Source organism: Pinus tabuliformis, chromosome 4_2, assembly GCF_031772625.1.
Source record: "Pinus tabuliformis cultivar Carrire ecotype Pingquan chromosome 4_2, CPIR1, whole genome shotgun sequence".
NCBI lineage: Eukaryota > Viridiplantae > Streptophyta > Pinopsida > Pinales > Pinaceae > Pinus > Pinus tabuliformis.
The window spans coordinates 455570784-455580334 of record NC_142304.1 but is presented as its reverse complement, the minus strand read 5'-3'; positions in this window follow the sequence as shown (position 1 = coordinate 455580334).

Here is a 9551-nt window from a genome sequence, read left to right as displayed (position 1 = left end):
GTTACAAAAAATTGCGACTGTCGATCGTGAAATCGCATCGCTGAAGTGATATAGGGAAGGTATAAAAGGGGGCGGGCTGATGAATGAATGCTGTGACCTCCAACAACGATATCGCTTTGGAGGAGAGGAAAAATCATCGGAGTAGGGTTAATGTGATCAGAAGAGGCTTTTTAAAGCTTTGGAAGAGTTCTTGATGCATGGGAATGGGTCTGATAGCATTTGAAGGGGGTTTTTGTGTTTTGGAAGGAGTCCAAACACCTTAGAAAGACAATTTTTTGAGAAAAATGAGGGTTCTTACTAAGTTTCGAGTAAACTTAGTAATTCCCCAGCGATATTTATGGTTATAGTTCAACCAGAGGAAGGGATAAGTATATAGGGGAGTTATTAACATAGCGTTAGTAGGGGGAGGGGAGATAGATAGGGAGTTATATAATAAAGTTAGTAGTTAATATGAAATGTGATGAGAGAGCGCTAAGTATGTAAATCTTAGGCTATTAAGGGGAAAATGATTTGTATAAGGAATATAAGCATCCTTAAGCAAAACAGATCTTTACTTAGGCAATGATATGGCAAGTGATGAAACTTAAGAGATATCAAGTAGATCTTGACCTCTTTGGGGAGGTTAGTGATCCAGGTGGATATTGGTGGCCACCTGCCAAGTCCACCTGGACCCCCACCATTGTCTTTCTCAGCCTTTTCAGTTTCCTTAATTGTAGCACAACTTACTATTTTTAGTAGTTTTTCGGGTCCTGAACTTCCGGAGCCGTTTTGAGGCCCTAAACGACGTTTTTTTGGGAATCCGGGGACAACATGGGTCCATCCGTTCCAACAATAATAGTGCTCGGATAGATCTTTCTAATGAGCTATTGTACACGTCAAACGGAGATCATATGCCAAAGTTACGACCCTGAGAAGTTGATGTACCAACTTACCCCAAAACGGGGCCCACAGTTTGGCGTTTCATCTCCTAGGGTTAGGTTTTGGAATGTTAAGGGTTTTCCATTGTTTCTCAACAATAAATAGGCCTTCGAGCCTCATTGTAAGATAGTTCAGAGGCATGTAGCCGCCACATCTCTTCTCAGAGATAAGCTACCATCGCCCTAGCTGGTTTATTTCCATTTCTGGTTGTAAGCATATTTCAGTATTTTCCATTAATGAAATGAAGTATTATTTCCGCTGCATCTTTGTGTATATGGTTATCTCTGTAATTTGTTGCGTTCCTGTTTAAATCCGGATCAGTGGTATCAGAGCGGTCTGCTTTTTCTCTGTTTTTCTTTGCATGTCCCCAACAAGGTCGAGATATAAGGAGTTAGGGCTTGAACTGGTTGAACCTTTGCAAGACCAGCCTCGCAAATCCCGACGGCCTCCCATGGCGGATGAGAAGAAAGACGAGGGGGCAGGATATCCCATCAAAATCTTGCTCGAAGAAGCCCTCGAGCGACAACGGAACGCGATGATGGACAACTTTGCCCAGATCCTTCAGCGGCTACCCAGAAGCAACGCATCGGCTTCCAGCAGCTACTCTGGAAACACCACACCCTTTAAGGTACAAGTTAATTTTGAAATCCCCATATTCGAGGGTCAGATAGACGTAGATGCCGTAGATAAATGGTTAAATCTGCTAGAGGGTTATTTTTCTGTTCATGAATTTTCGAGTCGGGAAAAGATTGTTTTTGCTCTCCTCAAAGCAGCCCCCCACGTCAAGGACTGGTGGGAAACCTACTGCGAGCAAAAGGATGAAAGTACTGGCTCACTATTTTCAGCCGCACCCACCTGGGATTCGTTCCGAGATGCCATCAAGGAGCAGTACTACCCTGTCGGGAGCTATGAGGATGAATACATAAAGTGGACCACGCTGCGGCAGGGAAGGGACCAAGACCTGCCGGAGTTCACCAATCTTTTCCATACCCTTCGCACAAAGTTGGGTATCAAGGATTCAGAGCCACATTTGATACTCAAATACCGTGGCTGCCTGCACAAGTACATCCAGGAAGAGATACAATTCCTAAACATCCCCTCGCTCGGCGCAGCATACCGGTATGCCGTCAAGGTCGAGCAGAAGTTTAAACAAAAGAAGCGAGACTTTGGATCTGCAAATCCAAAGCAGGGGAAAGGTGCCCCTAAACCACAGAACAAAGGACAAAGCCAAGGCGGGACAGCCCAAGACAACCAGCCAAAGCTGCAAGCAAAGAACAGCGCCGCGAAGCCGAGAAAGGACATTGGAAAATGGTGCGAGTTCCATAAGAGCTCCACTCACAACACAAGTGAGTGTCGGGCCAAGCAGTCACTGGTGGCTGAGCTAAAGGTTTCAGAATCAGATGCATGTTCCGACTCTGAGTCAGAACCCGATAAGGGGTATGAAAAAGGGAAGCAGATCATTGATGCGGACCCCAGCGCCACTGTTGCTACCGCAAAGATCCAGAAAAATGAACCCGAAGATCCAGAGGAGGAGGAGCGTCTCTTCCACTCCCAGATGTGGGTAAAGGGCTCCCCGATACAGTTCATTGTTGATAGCGGGAGTCAAAAGAACCTCATTTCGGCAGAGGTCGTGAAGCGGTTGGGCCTACCGACCACAGCACATCCGCAACCATACACCATTGGGTGGCTTCACCAAGGACGAGATCTTCGCGTGAGCCAGCAGTGTCGCCTTCCATACAACATCAAGCCCTTCAAGGATGAGGTATTGTGTGACATTGCTCCCCTTGAAGTTTGTGATGTATTACTAGGACAACCATACTTGTGGAAGCGACATGCTGTGTATGAATCAAGGCCTCGTGCTCTTATTATTACATTGGGAAATAAGTTGTTCAGGATACCAGAGGTAGCACCACCTGCCGCCCTCTCTTTAATTACTGCAAAACAATGCAGTAAGATCATTTCCAAAACCAGGAAATTTGTCTTCCTGATGATACGCCATCAAGGAAAGAAGAAGACAGTGGCCGCGGCCTCCAAACGGGGCCCCTCTGCACGACAACTACAGATGGACAAGATTGTGGAGGAGTACGAGGACATCTTCACCTCCCCGACAAGGGTTCCTCTGCACTGTCAAGTCAAGCACTCCATCGATCTGACCCCAGGTGCGCCGCTACCCAATGGACCAATTTATTGGCGCTCCGTTCAGGAGAACGATGAAATCAAGAGGCAGATTCAGAGCTCCTGCAAAAACGTCACATCCGTTCGAGTTCATCGCCATGTGGGAGCCCGATCGTGTTGGTACAGAAGAAGGATGGGACGTGGAGACTCTGTATTGACTATCGGGCGCTGAACAAGATCACTGTCCATAATACGTACCCGATCCCGCAGATTGATGACCTCCTAGACCAACTGAAGGGGGCGAAATATTTCAGCAAAATCGACCTGAAGTTGGGATATCACCAGGTACCAATCGAACCCTCCGATGTGTGGAAGACTGCCTTCAAATCCAAGGAGGGCCTTTTCGAATGGTTGGTCATGCCTTTCGGATTGACGAATGCTCCTGCAACCTTTATGAGGCTAATGGATGACATCTTGTGGCCATTCACCAACTCCTTTGTAGTAGTATACTTGGATGACATTCTGATCTTCAGCCAGAGTTGGGAAGAGCACCTCCACCACATCCGACAGGTTCTCCAAACACTGCGGCAACACAAGCTATGTGCCAATTTGGAGAAATGCACTTTTGGCATGACCCAGGTTCAGTATCTGGGATACATCATTGATGAACAGGGGGTGCATGTCGATCCAGCCAAGATCCAAGTCATTCAGGATTGGCCCTCTCCAACCACTCTAACAGAGCTCCGCAGCTTTCTAGGTCTTGGCAACTTCTACCACAGGTTTGTGTTGGGATTTTCTCATATTTCTTGGGCCTTGAGTCAAGTCACCAAGGGCGGGGCAAAAGCAAAATTCTTTTGGTCTGAATCTCAACAGATGGCATTCAGGGAGTTGAAGGATCGCCTCTGCATGGCACTAGTGCTCGCGTTACCAGATTTACAACAACCATTTGAGGTCGAGACAGATGCCTCTGACTATGCTATTGGGGCAGTCCTTACTCAACATGGACATCCAGTGGCATATCACAGTGAAACACTTTCAGACACAGTCCAGAAGTACCCCACTTATGATAAAGAGATGTATTCCATTGTACAGGCTTGCCGACAATGGAAGCATTACATTTTGGGGAAGGAAACAGTCATCCACACAAACTACCGGCCTCTGCAGTTCATACAGACCCAAGGGAAATTGCAGAATGATCGCCATCAGAAGTGGTCTACATACCTGCAACAGTTTCACTTGAATATCAAGTATAAAAAGGGCAGCACCAATAATGTTGCTGATTGCCTCAGTCGACCACCGATCATGACGCTGACCACCGTGCTCAGCTCTTGTGGGCACGAGACTTCTGATTGGCCACTTCTCTACAAAAGCGACCCAGAATTCGACCACACATACCAGACACTCTTGGAGGGTCGGCAGGTTGCAGATTTTCACCTCTAGGATGCCCTATTATGCCACCTCGATCACCTTTGTGTTCCTTCAAGCGAGCGTGCCAAGATGATTTGGGAAGCACACTACAGTCGGGCTGCTAGGCATTTCGGGGTCGAGAAAACAGTGGCAGTACTGCAAAATTATTTCTATTGGCCGAACCTTCGACAGGATGTTGGGAAGTACATCCGATCATGTATTGCCTGTGCCATTGCCAAACCAGCCATTAAGAAGCACGGCCTCTATACCCCGTTGCCTACCCCTAGTCGACCTTGGGATTCCATCTCCATGGATTACATGTCAGGCCTTCCTTCCACTAAGCATGGAAATGACTGTGTTTTTGTGGTCGTCGACAGGTTCTCGAAGATGGCCATTATGGTGGCCTGCAAGAAGAATATCACAGCAGAAGCCACTGCTAAACTCTTCTTTGAACGAGTGTGGGTGCACTTTGGGATCCCACAGTCTATCATATCAGATCGAGACAGTCGGTTTCTCAGCACATTTTGGTCCAGTCTCTGGTCAATGCTGGACACCAAACTCACGAAGTCCACAGCCTTCCATCCTCAAACTGATGGCCAGATAGAGGTTGTCAATAGGATGATTGTGCACATTCTGCGCATGTATAACTCAAAGCATCCACGCACATGGGACGAGAGCCTCCCCTATGTTTAGCACAGCTATAACCGAGCTCTTCACAGCTCCACTGGCCATAGCCCTTTTCAGGTGGGTTTGGGATTTGAGACACTATGCCCCATTGATGTGGCCATGCCACTTGCAGCTACTCACATGAATTCAGCTCATGTCCAGTCCGAAACAGATAAGGCCACCAGCTTCATTGAGCGCATCTAGCATATTCGCCAGTAGGTCCATGACATTCTTGAGAAATCAAATGCCAAGTACAAGCAGCGACATGATCAACATCGGGTGCCACACAAGTTTCAGGTGGGTGACAAAGTCTGGTTGCATTTGCAAAAGGAACGCCTTAATGGAGCCTATCGGAAATTGAGACCACTCCGATATGGTCCTTACACCATTACTAAGGCTATGGGAGACAATGCATTTGAGCTCAGCATTCCCCCACTCCTTTGCCTGCACCCAGTGTTCAATGTGGACCGCCTTCGGCCATACTTTCCACCATTGCTAGACACATCCAACATTGCAGAACAGCTCAAACCCACAGAATTAAATCCAGATTGCATGGAACAAGCTGCAATTGATCGGATCATGGACACACAAATCAAGAACACTCGCAAACAGAATATCCAACTGTATCGAGTCGTCAAAGCAGGCCAACTCCTTCAGCAGGGCAAGTGGCTCACCAAGGAACAAGTTCAGCACAAGTTTCCTCATCTCATGGAGGAGCTCAACGCAATGGGGACCATTGCTTCCTAAGGGGGGAGGAATGATCCAGGTGGATATTGGTGGCCAGCTGCCAAGTCCACCTGGACCCCCACCATTGTCTTTCTCAGCATTTTTAGTTTCCTTAATTGTAGCACAACTTACTATTTTTAGCAGTTTTTCGGGTCCTGAACTTCCGGAGCCGTTTTGAGGCCCTAAACAACGTTTTTTGGGGAATCCGGGGGTAACATGGGTCCATGGAATGGACCGATGTTTCCCGTTCCAACAATAATAATGCTCGGATAGATCTTTCTAATGAGCTATTGTACGCGTCAAACGGAGATCATATGCCAAAGTTACGACCCCGGGAAGTTGATGTACCAACTTACCCCAAAACGGGGCCCACAGTTTGGCATTTCATCTCCTAGGGTTAGGTTTTTGAATGTTAAGGGTTTTCCATTGTTTCTCAACAATAAATAGGCCTTCGAGCCTCATTGTAAGACAGTTCAGAGGCATGTAGCCGTCACATCTCTTCTCAGAGATAACCTACCATCGCCCTAGCTGATTTATTTCCATTTCTGGTTGTAAGCATATTTCAGTATTTTCCATTAATGAAATGAAGTATTATTTCCGCTGCATCTTTGTGTATATGGTTATCTCTGTAATTTGTTGCGTTCCTGTTTAAATCCGGATCAGTTAGTGAATGATTTGGGGAATAAGAAGAAGGGGGAGTTAGTCATGCCTCGCTTGAAGTCCTCCAAGGTAAAATTTCTTTGCACTTGTGATCTAAATAGATATGACACTTGAAAAGATGAAATGGGTCACAAGCCATGATTCTGCAACCACCAAAACTACCTACCCGGACTACTCACCTATCATTTTCTCTTCTTTTGGTTTGGGTGCATTTGAACTAGCATACCCAGCTTTTCATTCTTTTTTTTTGTTGTCCTCCTATCTACATCTACACTTATTTCGTCGAGGGGCTCAGATTAAGCAGTTGAGCACCCTTGTTTCACTACCTATCTACAAATCTACCAAGATTATGCTGTTTGGACAGATCATTATTCTCTATATTCTACAACAGGAAATTGAAACCTAGGGAGACCAAGATTAAGCTTTTTGGCCCTCCCTTAACTGAAAAAATCATCAAAAATGGATCAACTCATCAAAATGGAACATAGCAGTGGCACTTAGACTAGCACACTCTCATGGGCAATTCTCTAGCCTTTGTAGCAAATATAGAGCGTTGCAGCATGCAAAGTATGACATATTTGGCATGTAAAAATGTTGATCATGAAAGATGAATACCTGGTGCAGCAAGACGCTAACAAATACAATACAACACATTTTTCTAAATTTTAGCTCTTTTTGCATAAGCTACAACAATAATTTTTTTTTTCATTCTTATCTGAAGCTCAAGATGAATAAGTGACTAATTTGACTGTTGCAAGGAAATAACAATCATATATTACAAAAATCATATCCAATATTTGAAAGTTCATATTTGTTAATTGTATTATTATAACTGAAAATTATTGATTGCACAATTTTAGAAGATATGAAAAATGCCCAAACAATGTACAAAAATTGCAAATGTGAGCAATTTTTGTTGTGGTTTCTACACATTCCTTTCTTTGTACATACTGGATACTTTGCATATTTTCTCCACATATTTTTCATCTTGCATGTGACATTTCAGTACATTCACAAACTTCTTAAATAATGTGATTATTTTTTTAAATACCTCATATTAAGGTTAGCAAATAATATAGATAAGAAATTCGTAATGTTTCTTCTAGCTACATGTGTCTCTAAACTCTTTCAAATTTGTGTGTTAGGTTTCTCATAATTCAAAGTCGATAGTGACAAAATAGTGTGCAATAACCATGCAGCCTTATCATTTCATATTACGGTTAACATCCACATGTTTTTTGCAGCAAGAATTATTATCATCGACCTATGAGCTAGCTTTCATTTTTACATAGAATTTATAGTAACACATAAGTGATACGTGTAATAAATGGATGATATGGCCTTTATGTTTTGAGGTATATTTTCACTGGTTTCCATATACGTTAGCCCTGGTATCTTCAATTACTATTTTTTGACAAATATACTATGTAATAGGTTTCAAAATTGCAACAATTAGGGTAGATTTTGTGTTTGCAATAGTAAGAGCTAGTAAATATATAAAGAATTAAAAAAAATTGTAAAGCTCACCGGTGTTGAGAATGCTATTGATTGAGAAAGTTTTTTCATATACAAAATGGGCATGGTTACCAAACAAAGAGGTGAAGTTATTTTCATTGATATCATTAACTTATGTGGATTTATTGATGAGAACTTCCCCTGGTTAATTGTATATGAGCATTATCTAAATCTTCCAACAAAAGAGAAGAGTAGTAAAAATATTTGGACTAGCGGATGAGAAAATGGCACATGCATGCTAGAAGTTTTTTATTTTAGGGAAATTGTTCATTTGTGTTCCAAAATAATTCATTCAGAAAGATGACCAATTTATTCTACAAACAAAAAGGATTCTTTTTAATGTGCATACATACAAACATATATTCATGTTAGCAAATGGTAATATTTGTTGCACATTGTCTGAAGAAAATGATTTTGCAATATCAAAAAATAGGTGAGGCTATGTGGATTTGTTTTTTCCAAGATACCTAGTTCCTTGTGATAAGAAAAGAACCATTTAGATACCTTTTCTTCCTTTATTCACGTTTCATGGGCTAAGAGACTACAACAAGTGTTCCAAAATTCACTCTATACTATTTATCACACGTACAAAAGAATTGTGTATTTCATTGGGCTTATATCGTTTCTAATGAATTAGCTTCTCACATAGCCAATTTATCCAAGACCAATAGGTTATTCATGATGGTGTATCTCGTAGTAGCTTTGATTTCTAATGATGGCTTTCGTGGTTTTCCATGTAATCCTAAATTCAATGTGAATGAAGAACTAATTAAATTCTTATATACTATATTTTTGAAGCATAATGATTCATTAAACTTTTACCTAATCCAAGATGTTTTTGTAACACAAGTTTATTACATGGTAAATTCACTCAAGGCTCATGGAATTTATGCATAGGCAAAAATTTTCTTGTTGGATCAAGGTATGCATCAATAAAGAGAAAGTAATATACTAATTAAAATTTATCGATTTCAAGGTAAGTCATTGATATTAATAAAAATTATTAGAGACAAATGCTTTGTTGCTGAGGTATGTAAGAAATACCTTAATGGACTAAATATATATCAATGAAAAAAAGACAAGAAAATAATTTCTATATCGTTATTGTTGTTGAAATCATAGTAAAGATTGTAGCTCATGTTACAGAGCTCGTAGATACTTTGCATTATTTCAAGTTAAGTGAAGTTCAAGCAATTAAAGTCTTTGATGAAGAGGGTCCTTTTGACGCACACTTGGAAACAATTGGATAGCAAAACTGTTTTACAAGAATTAGAGAGAAGATTAAATGATTTCAAAATGCATAGCTAAAAAAACAAGAGCTAATCATAGATGCTGAAGAAATCACTAAAGAATGAAGTATCAATACTTTTGGGGAGAAATTTGTAAATTGCATAAACTATACTCAAGGAAATCACGAGCTAATGATATATGATGAAGAAATCACTAAAGAATGACCATTAGTACTTATATAGAGTAATTCATACATTTCATAAATTATATTGATGTGGGTTCATTAAACAATTCAAAGATGATTATTGTTTTGT